Here is a 17920-nt window from a genome sequence, read left to right on the forward strand (position 1 = left end):
TTAGTTTCTCACTCACTGCTGCTACCAGCTGTTGGATCAGGGGTTCACTTAGTTTCTCACTCACTGCTGCTACCAGCTGCTGGATCAGGGGTTCACTTAGTTTCTCACACACTGCTGCTACCGGCTGCTGGATCAGGGGTTCACTTAGTTTCTCCCTCACTGCTGCTACCAGCTGCTGGATCAGGGGTTCACTTAGTTTCTCACTCACTGCTGCTACCAGCTGCTGGATCAGGGGTTCACTTAGTTTCTCACTCACTGCTGCTACCAGCTGCTGGATCAGGGGTTCACTTAGTTTCTCACACACTGCTGCTACCGGCTGCTGGATCAGGGGTCACTTAGTTTCTCCTCACTGCTGCTACCAGCTGCTGGATCAGGGGTTCACTTAGTTTCTCACTCACTGCTGCTACCAGCTGCTGGATCAGGGGTTCACTTAGTTTCTCCCTCACTGCTGCTACCAGCTGCTGGATCAGGGGTTCACTTAGTTTCTCACTGCTGCTACCAGCTGCTGGATCAGGGGTTCACTTAGTTTCTCACACACTGCTGCTACCAGCTGCTGGATCAGGGGTTCACTTAGTTTCTCACTGCTGCTACCAGCTGCTGGATCAGGGGTTCACTTAGTTTCTCACTGCTGCTACCAGCTGCTGGATCAGGGGTTCACTTAGTTTCTCACTCACTGCTGCTACCGGCTGCTGGACCAGGGGTTCACTTAGTTTCTCACACACTGCTGCTACCAGCTGCTGGATCAGGGGTTCACTTAGTTTCTCACTCACTGCTGCTACCGGCTGCTGGATCAGGGGTTCACTTAGTTTCTCACTCACTGCTGCTACCAGCTGCTGGATCAGGGGTTCACTTAGTTTCTCACGCACTGCTGCTACCAGCTGCTGGATCAGGGGTTCACTTAATTTCTCCCTCACTGCTGCTACCAACTGCTGGATCAGGGGTTCACTTAGTTTCTCACTCACTGCTGCTACCAGCTGCTGGATCAGGGGTTCACTTAGTTTCTCACTCACTGCTGCTACCGGCTGCTGGATCAGGGGTTCACTTAGTTTCTCACTCACTGCTGCTGCTGGATCATGGGTTCACTTAGTTTCTCACACACTGCTGCTACCGGCTGCTGGATCAGGGGTTCACTTAGTTTCTCACTCACTGCTGCTGCTGGATCAGGGGTTCACTTAGTTTCTCACACACTGCTGCTACCAGCTGCTGGATCAGGGGTTCACTTAGTTTCTCACACACTGCTGCTACCGGCTGCTGGATCAGGGGTTCACTTAGTTTCTCACACACTGCTGCTACCGGCTGCTGGATCAGGGGTTCACTTAGTTTCTCACTCACTGCTGCTGCTGGATCAGGGGTTCACTTAGTTTCTCACTGCTGCTACCAGCTGCTGGATCAGGGGTTCACTTAGTTTCTCACTGCTGCTACCAGCTGCTGGATCAGGGGTTCACTTAGTTTCTCACTCACTGCTGCTACCAGCTGCTGGATCAGGGGTTCACTTAGTTTCTCACACACTGCTGCTACCAGCTGCTGGATCAGGGGTTCACTTAGTTTCTCACTCACTGCTGCTACCAGCTGCTGGATCAGGGGTTCACTTAGTTTCTCACTCACTGCTGCTACCGGCTGCTGGATCAGGGGTTCACTTAGTTTCTCATTCACTGCTGCTACCGGCTGCTGGATCAGGGGTTCACTTAGTTTCTCACACACTGCTGCTACCGGCTGCTGGATCAGGGGTTCACTTAGTTTCTCCCTCACTGCTGCTACCAGCTGCTGGATCAGGGGTTCACTTAGTTTCTCACTCACTGCTGCTACCGGCTGCTGGATCAGGGGTTCACTTAGTTTCTCACACACTGCTGCTACCGGCTGCTGGATCAAGGGTTCATGTTTCTCACACACTGCTGCTACCGGCTGCTGGATCAGGGGTTCACTTAGTTTCTCACTCACTGCTGCTGCTGGATCAGGGGTTCACTTAGTTTCTCACTGCTGCTACCAGCTGCTGGATCAGGGGTTCACTTAGTTTCTCACTGCTGCTACCAGCTGCTGGATCAGGGGTTCACTTAGTTTCTCGACTCACTGCTGCTACCAGCTGCTGGATCAGGGGTTCACTTAGTTTCTCCCTCACTGCTGCTACCAGCTGCTGGATCAGGGGTTCACTTAGTTTCTCACTGCTGCTACCAGCTGCTGGATCAGGGGTTCACTTAGTTTCTCACACACTGCTGCTACCAGCTGCTGGATCAGGGGTTCACTTAGTTTCTCACACACTGCTGCTACCAGCTGCTGGATCAGGGGTTCACTTAGTTTCTCACTCACTAGCTGCTACCAGCTGCTGGATCAGAGGTTCACTTAGTTTCTCACTCACTGCTGCTGCTGATCAGGGGTTCACTTAGTTTCTCACACACTGCTGCTACCAGCTGCTGGATCAGGGGTTCACTTAGTTTCTCACACACTGCTGCTACCGGCTGCTGGATCAGGGCTTCACTTAGTTTCTCACACACTGCTGCTACCGGCTGCTGGATCAGGGGTTCACTTAGTTTCTCACTCACTGCTGCTGCTGGATCATGGGTTCACTTAGTTTCTCACACACTGCTGCTACCGGCTGCTGGATCAGGGGTTCACTTAGTTTCTCACTCACTGCTGCTGCTGGATCAGGGTTCACTTAGTTTCTCACTGCTGCTACCAGCTGCTGGATCAGGGGTTCACTTAGTTTCTCACTGCTGCTACCAGCTGCTGGATCAGGGGTTCACTTAGTTTCTCACTCACTGCTTGCTACCGGCTGCTGGACCAGGGGTTCACTTAGTTTCTCACACACTGCTGCTACCAGCTGCTGGATCAGGGGTTCACTTAGTTTCTCACTCACTGCTGCTACCGGCTGCTGGATCAGGGGTTCACTTAGTTTCTCCCTCACTGCTGCTACCAGCTGCTGGATCAGGGGTTCACTTAGTTTCTCACACACTGCTGCTACCAGCTGCTGGATCAGGGGTTCACTTAGTTTCTCACTCACTGCTGCTGCCAGCTGCTGGATCAGGGGTTCATTTAGTTTCTCACTCACTGCTGCTACCAGCTGCTGGATCAGGGGTTCATTTAGTTTCTCACTCACTGCTGCTACCAAGCTGCTGGATCGGGGGTTCACTTAGTTTCTCACTCACTGCTGCTACCAGCTGCTGGATCGGGGGTTCACTTAGTTTTCTCACTCACTGCTGCTACCAGCTTGCTGGATCAGGGGTTCACTTAGTTTCTCACTCACTGCTGCTGACTGGATCATGGGTTCACTTAGTTTCTCACACACTGCTGCTACCGGCTGCTGATCAGGGGTTCACTTAGTTTCTCACTCACTGCTGCTGCTGGATCAGGGTTCACTTAGTTTCTCACTCACTGCTGCTACCAGCTGCTGGATCAGGGGTTCACTTAGTTTCTCACACACTGCTGCTACCGGCTGCTGGATCAGGGGTTCACTTAGTTTCTCACACACTGCTGCTACCGGCTGCTGGATCAGGGGTTCACTTAGTTTCTCACTCACTGCTGCTGCTGGATCAGGGGTTCACTTAGTTTCTCACTGCTGCTACCAGCTGCTGGATCAGGGGTTCACTTAGTTTCTCACTCACTGCTGCTACCAGCTGCTGGATCAGGGGTTCACTTAGTTTCTCACTCACTGCTGCTACCAGCTGCTGGATCAGGGGTTCACTTAGTTTCTCACACACTGCTGCTACCAGCTGCTGGATCAGGGGTTCACTTAGTTTCTCACTCACTGCTGCTACCGGCTGCTGGATCAGGGGTTCACTTAGTTTCTCATTCACTGCTGCTACCGGCTGCTGGATCAGGGGTTCACTTAGTTTCTCACTGCTGCTACCAGCTGATGGATCAGGGGTTCACTTAGTTTCTCCCTCACTGCTGCTACCAGCTGCTGGATCAGGGGTTCACTTAGTTTCTCACTCACTGCTGCTACCGGCTGCTGGATCAGGGGTTCACTTAGTTTCTCACACACTGCTGCTACCGGCTGCTGGATCAAGGGTTCACTTAGTTTCTCACACACTGCTGCTACCAGCTGCTGGATCAGGGGTTCACTTAGTTTCTCACTCACTGCTGCTACCGGCTGCTGGATCAGGGGTTCACTTAGTTTCTCACTCACTGCTGCTACCGGCTGCTGGATCAGGGGTTCACTTAGTTTCTCACACACTGCTGCTACCGGCTGCTGGATCAGGGGTTCACTTAGTTTCTCACTCACTGCTGCTGCTGGATCAGGGGTTCACTTAGTTTCTCACTGCTGCTACCATCTGCTGGATCAGGGGTTCACTTAGTTTCTCACACACTGCTGCTACCAGCTGCTGGATCAGGGGTTCACTTAGTTTCTCACTGCTGCTACCAGCTGCTGGATCAGGGGTTCACTTAGTTTCTCACTGCTGCTACCAGCTGCTGGATCAGGGGTTCACTTAGTTTCTCACTGCTGCTACCAGCTGCTGGATCAGGGGTTCACTTAGTTTCTCACTGCTGCTACCAGCTGCTGGATCAGGGGTTCACTTAGTTTCTCACTGCTGCTACCAGCTGCTGGATCAGGGGTTCACTTAGTTTCTCACTCACTGCTGCTACCGGCTGCTGGATCAGGGGTTCACTTAGTTTCTCACACACTGCTGCTACCGGCTGCTGGATCAGGGGTTCACTTAGTTTCTCACTCACTGCTGCTACCGGCTGCTGGATCAGGGGTTCACTTAGTTTCTCACACACTGCTGCTACCAGCTGCTGGATCAGGGGTTCACTTAGTTTCTCACTCATTGCTGCTACCAGCTGCTGGATCAGGGGTTCACTTAGTTTCTCAGACACTGCTGCTACCAGCTGCTGGATCAGGGGTTCACTTAGTTTCTCACTGCTGCTACCAGCTGCTGGATCAGGGGTTCACTTAGTTTCTCACTCACTGCTGCTACCGGCTGCTGGATCAGGGGTTCACTTAGTTTCTCACTGCTGCTACCAGCTGCTGGATCAGAGGTTCACTTAGTTTCTCACTCACTGCTGCTACCAGCTGCTGGATCAGGGGTTCACTTAGTTTCTTACTCACTGCTGCTACCGGCTGCTGGATCAGGGGTTCACTTAGTTTCTCACTGCTGCTCCCAGCTGCTGGATCAGGGGTTCACTTAGTTTCTCACTGCTGCTCCCAGCTGCTGGATCAGGGGTTCACTTAGTTTCTCACTCACTGCTGCTGCCAGCTGCTGGATCAGGGGTTCACTTAGTTTCTCACTCACTGCTGCTACCAGCTGCTGGATCAGGGGTTCACTTAGTTTCTCACTGCTGCTACCAGCTGCTGGATCAGGGGTTCACTTAGTTTCTCACACACTGCTGCTACCAGCTGCTGGATCAGGGGTTCACTTAGTTTCTCACACACTGCTGCTACCGGCTGCTGGATCAGGGCTTCACTTAGTTTCTCACACACTGCTGCTACCGGCTGCTGGATCAGGGGTTCACTTAGTTTCTCACTCACTGCTGCTGCTGGATCATGGGTTCACTTAGTTTCTCACACACTGCTGCTACCGGCTGCTGGATCAGGGGTTCACTTAGTTTCTCACTCACTGCTGCTGCTGGATCAGGGGTTCACTTAGTTTCTCACTGCTGCTACCAGCTGCTGGATCAGGGGTTCACTTAGTTTCTCACTGCTGCTACCAGCTGCTGGATCAGGGGTTCACTTAGTTTCTCACTCACTGCTGCTACCGGCTGCTGGACCAGGGGTTCACTTAGTTTCTCACACACTGCTGCTACCAGCTGCTGGATCAGGGGTTCACTTAGTTTCTCACTCACTGCTGCTACCGGCTGCTGGATCAGGGGTTCACTTAGTTTCTCCCTCACTGCTGCTACCAGCTGCTGGATCAGGGGTTCATTTAGTTTCTCACTCACTGCTGCTACCAGCTGCTGGATCGGGGGTTCACTTAGTTTCTCACTCACTGCTGCTACCAGCTGCTGGATCGGGGGTTCACTTAGTTTCTCACTCACTGCTGCTACCAGCTGCTGGATCAGGGGTTCACTTAGTTTCTCACTCACTGCTGCTGCTGGATCATGGGTTCACTTAGTTTCTCACACACTGCTGCTACCGGCTGCTGGATCAGGGGTTCACTTAGTTTCTCACTCACTGCTGCTGCTGGATCAGGGGTTCACTTAGTTTCTCACTCACTGCTGCTACCAGCTGCTGGATCAGGGGTTCACTTAGTTTCTCACACACTGCTGCTACCGGCTGCTGGATCAGGGGTTCACTTAGTTTCTCACACACTGCTGCTACCGGCTGCTGGATCAGGGGTTCACTTAGTTTCTCACTCACTGCTGCTGCTGGATCAGGGGTTCACTTAGTTTCTCACTGCTGCTACCAGCTGCTGGATCAGGGGTTCACTTAGTTTCTCACTCACTGCTGCTACCAGCTGCTGGATCAGGGGTTCACTTAGTTTCTCACTCACTGCTGCTACCAGCTGCTGGATCAGGGGTTCACTTAGTTTCTCACACACTGCTGCTACCAGCTGCTGGATCAGGGGTTCACTTAGTTTCTCACTCACTGCTGCTACCGGCTGCTGGATCAGGGGTTCACTTAGTTTCTCATTCACTGCTGCTACCAGCTGCTGGATCAGGGGTTCACTTAGTTTCTCACTGCTGCTACCAGCTGATGGATCAGGGGTTCACTTAGTTTCTCCCTCACTGCTGCTACCAGCTGCTGGATCAGGGGTTCACTTAGTTTCTCACTCACTGCTGCTACCGGCTGCTGGATCAGGGGTTCACTTAGTTTCTCACACACTGCTGCTACCGGCTGCTGGATCAAGGGTTCACTTAGTTTCTCACACACTGCTGCTACCAGCTGCTGGATCAGGGGTTCACTTAGTTTCTCACTCACTGCTGCTACCGGCTGCTGGATCAGGGGTTCACTTAGTTTCTCACTCACTGCTGCTACCGGCTGCTGGATCAGGGGTTCACTTAGTTTCTCACACACTGCTGCTACCGGCTGCTGGATCAGGGGTTCACTTAGTTTCTCACTGCTGCTACCAGCTGCTGGATCAGGGGTTCACTTAGTTTCTCACACACTGCTGCTACCAGCTGCTGGATCAGGGGTTCACTTAGTTTCTCACTGCTGCTACCAGCTGCTGGATCAGGGGTTCACTTAGTTTCTCACTGCTGCTACCAGCTGCTGGATCAGGGGTTCACTTAGTTTCTCACTGCTGCTACCAGCTGCTGGATCAGGGGTTCACTTAGTTTCTCACTGCTGCTACCAGCTGCTGGATCAGGGGTTCACTTAGTTTCTCACTGCTGCTACCAGCTGCTGGATCAGGGGTTCACTTAGTTTCTCACTCACTGCTGCTACCGGCTGCTGGATCAGGGGTTCACTTAGTTTCTCACACACTGCTGCTACCGGCTGCTGGATCAGGGGTTCACTTAGTTTCTCACTCACTGCTGCTACCGGCTGCTGGATCAGGGGTTCACTTAGTTTCTCACACACTGCTGCTACCAGCTGCTGGATCAGGGGTTCACTTAGTTTCTCACTCATTGCTGCTACCAGCTGCTGGATCAGGGGTTCACTTAGTTTCTCAGACACTGCTGCTACCAGCTGCTGGATCAGGGGTTCACTTAGTTTCTCACTGCTGCTACCAGCTGCTGGATCAGGGGTTCACTTAGTTTCTCACTCACTGCTGCTACCGGCTGCTGGATCAGGGGTTCACTTAGTTTCTCACTGCTGCTACCAGCTGCTGGATCAGAGGTTCACTTAGTTTCTCACTCACTGCTGCTACCAGCTGCTGGATCAGGGGTTCACTTAGTTTCTTACTCACTGCTGCTACCGGCTGCTGGATCAGGGGTTCACTTAGTTTCTCACTGCTGCTCCCAGCTGCTGGATCAGGGGTTCACTTAGTTTCTCACTGCTGCTCCCAGCTGCTGGATCAGGGGTTCACTTAGTTTCTCACTCACTGCTGCTGCCAGCTGCTGGATCAGGGGTTCACTTAGTTTCTCACTCACTGCTACTACCAGCTGCTGGATCATGGGTTCACTTATTTCCTCACTCACTGCTGCTACCAGCTGCTGGATCAGGGGTTCACTTAGTTTCTCACTCACTGCTGCTACCAGCTGCTGGATCAGGGGTTCACTTAGTTTCTCACTGCTGCTACCAGCTGCTGGATCAGGGGTTCACTTAGTTTCTCACACACTGCTGCTACCAGCTGCTGGATCAGGGGTTCACTTAGTTTCTCACTCACTGCTGCTACCAGCTGCTGGATCAGGGGTTCACTTAGTTTCTCACTCACTGCTGCTACCAGCTGCTGGATCAGGGGTTCACTTAGTTTCTCACTCACTGCGGCTGCCAGCTGCTGGATCAGGGGTTCACTTAGTTTCTCACACACTGCTGCTACCAGCTGCTGGATCAGGGGTTCACTTAGTTTCTCACTCACTGCGGCTGCCAGCTGCTGGATCAGGGGTTCACTTAGTTTCTCACACACTGCTGCTACCAGCTGCTGGATCAGGGGTTCACTTAGTTTCTCACTCACTGCTGCTACCGGCTGCTGGATCAGGGGTTCACTTAGTTTCTCACTGCTGCTCCCAGCTGCTGGATCAGGGGTTCACTTAGTTTCTCACTCACTGCTGCTGCCAGCTGCTGGATCAGGGGTTCACTTAGTTTCTCACTCACTGCTGCTGCCAGCTGATGGATCAGGGGTTCACTTAGTTTCTCACTCACTGCTGCTCCCAGCTGCTGGATCAGGGGTTCACTTAGTTTCTCACTCACTGCTGCTGCCAGCTGCTGGATCAGGGGTTCACTTAGTTTCTCACTCACTGCTGCTACCGGCTGCTGGATCAGGGGTTCATTTAGTTTCTCACTCACTGCTGCTACCGGCTGCTGGATCAGGGGTTCATTTAGTTTCTCACTCACTGCTGCTCCCAGCTGCTGGATCAGGGGTTCACTTAGTTTCTCACTCACTGCTGCTACCAGCTGCTGGATCAGGGGTTCACTTAGTTTCTCACTCACTGCTGCTGCCAGCTGCTGGATCAGGGGTTCACTTAGTTACTCACTGCTGCTACCAGCTGCTGGATCAGGGGTTCACTTAGTTTCTCACTCACTGCTGCTACCAGCTGCTGGATCAGGGGTTCACTTAGTTTCTCACTCACTGCTGCTACCGGCTGCTGGATCAGGGGTTCACTTAGTTTCTCACTCACTGCTGCTGCTGGATCAGGGGTTCACTTAGTTTCTCACTCACTGCTGCTACCAGCTGCTGGATCAGGGGTTCACTTAGTTTCTCACTCACTGCTGCTACCGGCTGCTGGACCAGGGGTTCACTTAGTTTCTCACACACTGCTGCTACCAGCTGCTGGATCAGGGGTTCACTTAGTTTCTCACTCACTGCTGCTACCGGCTGCTGGATCAGGGGTTCACTTAGTTTCTCCCTCACTGCTGCTACCAGCTGCTGGATCAGGGGTTCATTTAGTTTCTCACTCACTGCTGCTACCAGCTGCTGGATCGGGGGTTCACTTAGTTTCTCACTCACTGCTGCTACCAGCTGCTGGATCGGGGGTTCACTTAGTTTCTCACTCACTGCTGCTACCAGCTGCTGGATCAGGGGTTCACTTAGTTTCTCACTCACTGCTGCTGCTGGATCATGGGTTCACTTAGTTTCTCACACACTGCTGCTACCGGCTGCTGGATCAGGGGTTCACTTAGTTTCTCACTCACTGCTGCTGCTGGATCAGGGGTTCACTTAGTTTCTCACTCACTGCTGCTACCAGCTGCTGGATCAGGGGTTCACTTAGTTTCTCACACACTGCTGCTACCGGCTGCTGGATCAGGGGTTCACTTAGTTTCTCACACACTGCTGCTACCGGCTGCTGGATCAGGGGTTCACTTAGTTTCTCACTCACTGCTGCTGCTGGATCAGGGGTTCACTTAGTTTCTCACTGCTGCTACCAGCTGCTGGATCAGGGGTTCACTTAGTTTCTCACTCACTGCTGCTACCAGCTGCTGGATCAGGGGTTCACTTAGTTTCTCACTCACTGCTGCTACCAGCTGCTGGATCAGGGGTTCACTTAGTTTCTCACACACTGCTGCTACCAGCTGCTGGATCAGGGGTTCACTTAGTTTCTCACTCACTGCTGCTACCGGCTGCTGGATCAGGGGTTCACTTAGTTTCTCATTCACTGCTGCTACCAGCTGCTGGATCAGGGGTTCACTTAGTTTCTCACTGCTGCTACCAGCTGATGGATCAGGGGTTCACTTAGTTTCTCCCTCACTGCTGCTACCAGCTGCTGGATCAGGGGTTCACTTAGTTTCTCACTCACTGCTGCTACCGGCTGCTGGATCAGGGGTTCACTTAGTTTCTCACACACTGCTGCTACCGGCTGCTGGATCAAGGGTTCACTTAGTTTCTCACACACTGCTGCTACCAGCTGCTGGATCAGGGGTTCACTTAGTTTCTCACTCACTGCTGCTACCGGCTGCTGGATCAGGGGTTCACTTAGTTTCTCACTCACTGCTGCTACCGGCTGCTGGATCAGGGGTTCACTTAGTTTCTCACACACTGCTGCTACCGGCTGCTGGATCAGGGGTTCACTTAGTTTCTCACTGCTGCTACCAGCTGCTGGATCAGGGGTTCACTTAGTTTCTCACACACTGCTGCTACCAGCTGCTGGATCAGGGGTTCACTTAGTTTCTCACTGCTGCTACCAGCTGCTGGATCAGGGGTTCACTTAGTTTCTCACTGCTGCTACCAGCTGCTGGATCAGGGGTTCACTTAGTTTCTCACTGCTGCTACCAGCTGCTGGATCAGGGGTTCACTTAGTTTCTCACTGCTGCTACCAGCTGCTGGATCAGGGGTTCACTTAGTTTCTCACTGCTGCTACCAGCTGCTGGATCAGGGGTTCACTTAGTTTCTCACTCACTGCTGCTACCGGCTGCTGGATCAGGGGTTCACTTAGTTTCTCACACACTGCTGCTACCGGCTGCTGGATCAGGGGTTCACTTAGTTTCTCACTCACTGCTGCTACCGGCTGCTGGATCAGGGGTTCACTTAGTTTCTCACACACTGCTGCTACCAGCTGCTGGATCAGGGGTTCACTTAGTTTCTCACTCATTGCTGCTACCAGCTGCTGGATCAGGGGTTCACTTAGTTTCTCAGACACTGCTGCTACCAGCTGCTGGATCAGGGGTTCACTTAGTTTCTCACTGCTGCTACCAGCTGCTGGATCAGGGGTTCACTTAGTTTCTCACTCACTGCTGCTACCGGCTGCTGGATCAGGGGTTCACTTAGTTTCTCACTGCTGCTACCAGCTGCTGGATCAGAGGTTCACTTAGTTTCTCACTCACTGCTGCTACCAGCTGCTGGATCAGGGGTTCACTTAGTTTCTTACTCACTGCTGCTACCGGCTGCTGGATCAGGGGTTCACTTAGTTTCTCACTGCTGCTCCCAGCTGCTGGATCAGGGGTTCACTTAGTTTCTCACTGCTGCTCCCAGCTGCTGGATCAGGGGTTCACTTAGTTTCTCACTCACTGCTGCTGCCAGCTGCTGGATCAGGGGTTCACTTAGTTTCTCACTCACTGCTACTACCAGCTGCTGGATCATGGGTTCACTTATTTCCTCACTCACTGCTGCTACCAGCTGCTGGATCAGGGGTTCACTTAGTTTCTCACTCACTGCTGCTACCAGCTGCTGGATCAGGGGTTCACTTAGTTTCTCACTGCTGCTACCAGCTGCTGGATCAGGGGTTCACTTAGTTTCTCACACACTGCTGCTACCAGCTGCTGGATCAGGGGTTCACTTAGTTTCTCACTCACTGCTGCTACCAGCTGCTGGATCAGGGGTTCACTTAGTTTCTCACTCACTGCTGCTACCAGCTGCTGGATCAGGGGTTCACTTAGTTTCTCACTCACTGCGGCTGCCAGCTGCTGGATCAGGGGTTCACTTAGTTTCTCACACACTGCTGCTACCAGCTGCTGGATCAGGGGTTCACTTAGTTTCTCACTCACTGCGGCTGCCAGCTGCTGGATCAGGGGTTCACTTAGTTTCTCACACACTGCTGCTACCAGCTGCTGGATCAGGGGTTCACTTAGTTTCTCACTCACTGCTGCTACCGGCTGCTGGATCAGGGGTTCACTTAGTTTCTCACTGCTGCTCCCAGCTGCTGGATCAGGGGTTCACTTAGTTTCTCACTCACTGCTGCTGCCAGCTGCTGGATCAGGGGTTCACTTAGTTTCTCACTCACTGCTGCTGCCAGCTGATGGATCAGGGGTTCACTTAGTTTCTCACTCACTGCTGCTCCCAGCTGCTGGATCAGGGGTTCACTTAGTTTCTCACTCACTGCTGCTGCCAGCTGCTGGATCAGGGGTTCACTTAGTTTCTCACTCACTGCTGCTACCGGCTGCTGGATCAGGGGTTCATTTAGTTTCTCACTCACTGCTGCTACCGGCTGCTGGATCAGGGGTTCATTTAGTTTCTCACTCACTGCTGCTCCCAGCTGCTGGATCAGGGGTTCACTTAGTTTCTCACTCACTGCTGCTACCAGCTGCTGGATCAGGGGTTCACTTAGTTTCTCACTCACTGCTGCTGCCAGCTGCTGGATCAGGGGTTCACTTAGTTACTCACTGCTGCTACCAGCTGCTGGATCAGGGGTTCACTTAGTTTCTCACTCACTGCTGCTACCAGCTGCTGGATCAGGGGTTCACTTAGTTTCTCACTCACTGCTGCTACCGGCTGCTGGATCAGGGGTTCACTTAGTTTCTCACTCACTGCTGCTGCTGGATCATGGGTTCACTTAGTTTCTCACACACTGCTGCTACCGGCTGCTGGATCAGGGGTTCACTTAGTTTCTCACTCACTGCTGCTGCTGGATCAGGGGTTCACTTAGTTTCTCACACACTGCTGCTACCAGCTGCTGGATCAGGGGTTCACTTAGTTTCTCACACACTGCTGCTACCGGCTGCTGGATCAGGGGTTCACTTAGTTTCTCACACACTGCTGCTACCGGCTGCTGGATCAGGGGTTCACTTAGTTTCTCACTCACTGCTGCTGCTGGATCAGGGGTTCACTTAGTTTCTCACTGCTGCTACCAGCTGCTGGATCAGGGGTTCACTTAGTTTCTCACTGCTGCTACCAGCTGCTGGATCAGGGGTTCACTTAGTTTCTCACTCACTGCTGCTACCAGCTGCTGGATCAGGGGTTCACTTAGTTTCTCACACACTGCTGCTACCAGCTGCTGGATCAGGGGTTCACTTAGTTTCTCACTCACTGCTGCTACCAGCTGCTGGATCAGGGGTTCACTTAGTTTCTCACTCACTGCTGCTACCGGCTGCTGGATCAGGGGTTCACTTAGTTTCTCATTCACTGCTGCTACCGGCTGCTGGATCAGGGGTTCACTTAGTTTCTCACACACTGCTGCTACCGGCTGCTGGATCAGGGGTTCACTTAGTTTCTCCCTCACTGCTGCTACCAGCTGCTGGATCAGGGGTTCACTTAGTTTCTCACTCACTGCTGCTACCGGCTGCTGGATCAGGGGTTCACTTAGTTTCTCACACACTGCTGCTACCGGCTGCTGGATCAAGGGTTCACTTAGTTTCTCACACACTGCTGCTACCGGCTGCTGGATCAGGGGTTCACTTAGTTTCTCACTCACTGCTGCTGCTGGATCAGGGGTTCACTTAGTTTCTCACTGCTGCTACCAGCTGCTGGATCAGGGGTTCACTTAGTTTCTCACTGCTGCTACCAGCTGCTGGATCAGGGGTTCACTTAGTTTCTCACTCACTGCTGCTACCAGCTGCTGGATCAGGGGTTCACTTAGTTTCTCCCTCACTGCTGCTACCAGCTGCTGGATCAGGGGTTCACTTAGTTTCTCACTGCTGCTACCAGCTGCTGGATCAGGGGTTCACTTAGTTTCTCACACACTGCTGCTACCAGCTGCTGGATCAGGGGTTCACTTAGTTTCTCACACACTGCTGCTACCAGCTGCTGGATCAGGGGTTCACTTAGTTTCTCACTCACTGCTGCTACCAGCTGCTGGATCAGAGGTTCACTTAGTTTCTCACTCACTGCTGCTGCTGGATCAGGGGTTCACTTAGTTTCTCACACACTGCTGCTACCAGCTGCTGGATCAGGGGTTCACTTAGTTTCTCACACACTGCTGCTACCGGCTGCTGGATCAGGGCTTCACTTAGTTTCTCACACACTGCTGCTACCGGCTGCTGGATCAGGGGTTCACTTAGTTTCTCACTCACTGCTGCTGCTGGATCATGGGTTCACTTAGTTTCTCACACACTGCTGCTACCGGCTGCTGGATCAGGGGTTCACTTAGTTTCTCACTCACTGCTGCTGCTGGATCAGGGGTTCACTTAGTTTCTCACTGCTGCTACCAGCTGCTGGATCAGGGGTTCACTTAGTTTCTCACTGCTGCTACCAGCTGCTGGATCAGGGGTTCACTTAGTTTCTCACTCACTGCTGCTACCGGCTGCTGGACCAGGGGTTCACTTAGTTTCTCACACACTGCTGCTACCAGCTGCTGGATCAGGGGTTCACTTAGTTTCTCACTCACTGCTGCTACCGGCTGCTGGATCAGGGGTTCACTTAGTTTCTCCCTCACTGCTGCTACCAGCTGCTGGATCAGGGGTTCACTTAGTTTCTCACACACTGCTGCTACCAGCTGCTGGATCAGGGGTTCACTTAGTTTCTCACTCACTGCTGCTGCCAGCTGCTGGATCAGGGGTTCATTTAGTTTCTCACTCACTGCTGCTACCAGCTGCTGGATCAGGGGTTCATTTAGTTTCTCACTCACTGCTGCTACCAGCTGCTGGATCGGGGGTTCACTTAGTTTCTCACTCACTGCTGCTACCAGCTGCTGGATCGGGGGTTCACTTAGTTTCTCACTCACTGCTGCTACCAGCTGCTGGATCAGGGGTTCACTTAGTTTCTCACTCACTGCTGCTGCTGGATCATGGGTTCACTTAGTTTCTCACACACTGCTGCTACCGGCTGCTGGATCAGGGGTTCACTTAGTTTCTCACTCACTGCTGCTGCTGGATCAGGGGTTCACTTAGTTTCTCACTCACTGCTGCTACCAGCTGCTGGATCAGGGGTTCACTTAGTTTCTCACACACTGCTGCTACCGGCTGCTGGATCAGGGGTTCACTTAGTTTCTCACACACTGCTGCTACCGGCTGCTGGATCAGGGGTTCACTTAGTTTCTCACTCACTGCTGCTGCTGGATCAGGGGTTCACTTAGTTTCTCACTGCTGCTACCAGCTGCTGGATCAGGGGTTCACTTAGTTTCTCACTCACTGCTGCTACCAGCTGCTGGATCAGGGGTTCACTTAGTTTCTCACTCACTGCTGCTACCAGCTGCTGGATCAGGGGTTCACTTAGTTTCTCACACACTGCTGCTACCAGCTGCTGGATCAGGGGTTCACTTAGTTTCTCACTCACTGCTGCTACCGGCTGCTGGATCAGGGGTTCACTTAGTTTCTCATTCACTGCTGCTACCGGCTGCTGGATCAGGGGTTCACTTAGTTTCTCACTGCTGCTACCAGCTGATGGATCAGGGGTTCACTTAGTTTCTCCCTCACTGCTGCTACCAGCTGCTGGATCAGGGGTTCACTTAGTTTCTCACTCACTGCTGCTACCGGCTGCTGGATCAGGGGTTCACTTAGTTTCTCACACACTGCTGCTACCGGCTGCTGGATCAAGGGTTCACTTAGTTTCTCACACACTGCTGCTACCAGCTGCTGGATCAGGGGTTCACTTAGTTTCTCACTCACTGCTGCTACCGGCTGCTGGATCAGGGGTTCACTTAGTTTCTCACTCACTGCTGCTACCGGCTGCTGGATCAGGGGTTCACTTAGTTTCTCACACACTGCTGCTACCGGCTGCTGGATCAGGGGTTCACTTAGTTTCTCACTCACTGCTGCTGCTGGATCAGGGGTTCACTTAGTTTCTCACTGCTGCTACCATCTGCTGGATCAGGGGTTCACTTAGTTTCTCACACACTGCTGCTACCAGCTGCTGGATCAGGGGTTCACTTAGTTTCTCACTGCTGCTACCAGCTGCTGGATCAGGGGTTCACTTAGTTTCTCACTGCTGCTACCAGCTGCTGGATCAGGGGTTCACTTAGTTTCTCACTGCTGCTACCAGCTGCTGGATCAGGGGTTCACTTAGTTTCTCACTGCTGCTACCAGCTGCTGGATCAGGGGTTCACTTAGTTTCTCACTGCTGCTACCAGCTGCTGGATCAGGGGTTCACTTAGTTTCTCACTCACTGCTGCTACCGGCTGCTGGATCAGGGGTTCACTTAGTTTCTCACACACTGCTGCTACCGGCTGCTGGATCAGGGGTTCACTTAGTTTCTCACTCACTGCTGCTACCGGCTGCTGGATCAGGGGTTCACTTAGTTTCTCACACACTGCTGCTACCAGCTGCTGGATCAGGGGTTCACTTAGTTTCTCACTCATTGCTGCTACCAGCTGCTGGATCAGGGGTTCACTTAGTTTCTCAGACACTGCTGCTACCAGCTGCTGGATCAGGGGTTCACTTAGTTTCTCACTGCTGCTACCAGCTGCTGGATCAGGGGTTCACTTAGTTTCTCACTCACTGCTGCTACCGGCTGCTGGATCAGGGGTTCACTTAGTTTCTCACTGCTGCTACCAGCTGCTGGATCAGAGGTTCACTTAGTTTCTCACTCACTGCTGCTACCAGCTGCTGGATCAGGGGTTCACTTAGTTTCTTACTCACTGCTGCTACCGGCTGCTGGATCAGGGGTTCACTTAGTTTCTCACTGCTGCTCCCAGCTGCTGGATCAGGGGTTCACTTAGTTTCTCACTGCTGCTCCCAGCTGCTGGATCAGGGGTTCACTTAGTTTCTCACTCACTGCTGCTGCCAGCTGCTGGATCAGGGGTTCACTTAGTTTCTCACTCACTGCTGCTACCAGCTGCTGGATCAGGGGTTCACTTAGTTTCTCACTGCTGCTACCAGCTGCTGGATCAGGGGTTCACTTAGTTTCTCACACACTGCTGCTACCAGCTGCTGGATCAGGGGTTCACTTAGTTTCTCACACACTGCTGCTACCGGCTGCTGGATCAGGGCTTCACTTAGTTTCTCACACACTGCTGCTACCGGCTGCTGGATCAGGGGTTCACTTAGTTTCTCACTCACTGCTGCTGCTGGATCATGGGTTCACTTAGTTTCTCACACACTGCTGCTACCGGCTGCTGGATCAGGGGTTCACTTAGTTTCTCACTCACTGCTGCTGCTGGATCAGGGGTTCACTTAGTTTCTCACTGCTGCTACCAGCTGCTGGATCAGGGGTTCACTTAGTTTCTCACTGCTGCTACCAGCTGCTGGATCAGGGGTTCACTTAGTTTCTCACTCACTGCTGCTACCGGCTGCTGGACCAGGGGTTCACTTAGTTTCTCACACACTGCTGCTACCAGCTGCTGGATCAGGGGTTCACTTAGTTTCTCACTCACTGCTGCTACCGGCTGCTGGATCAGGGGTTCACTTAGTTTCTCCCTCACTGCTGCTACCAGCTGCTGGATCAGGGGTTCATTTAGTTTCTCACTCACTGCTGCTACCAGCTGCTGGATCGGGGGTTCACTTAGTTTCTCACTCACTGCTGCTACCAGCTGCTGGATCGGGGGTTCACTTAGTTTCTCACTCACTGCTGCTACCAGCTGCTGGATCAGGGGTTCACTTAGTTTCTCACTCACTGCTGCTGCTGGATCATGGGTTCACTTAGTTTCTCACACACTGCTGCTACCGGCTGCTGGATCAGGGGTTCACTTAGTTTCTCACTCACTGCTGCTGCTGGATCAGGGGTTCACTTAGTTTCTCACTCACTGCTGCTACCAGCTGCTGGATCAGGGGTTCACTTAGTTTCTCACACACTGCTGCTACCGGCTGCTGGATCAGGGGTTCACTTAGTTTCTCACACACTGCTGCTACCGGCTGCTGGATCAGGGG

This window comes from Odontesthes bonariensis, chromosome 13 (genome assembly GCF_027942865.1).
Source record: "Odontesthes bonariensis isolate fOdoBon6 chromosome 13, fOdoBon6.hap1, whole genome shotgun sequence".
Classification (NCBI taxonomy): Eukaryota; Metazoa; Chordata; class Actinopteri; order Atheriniformes; family Atherinopsidae; genus Odontesthes; species Odontesthes bonariensis.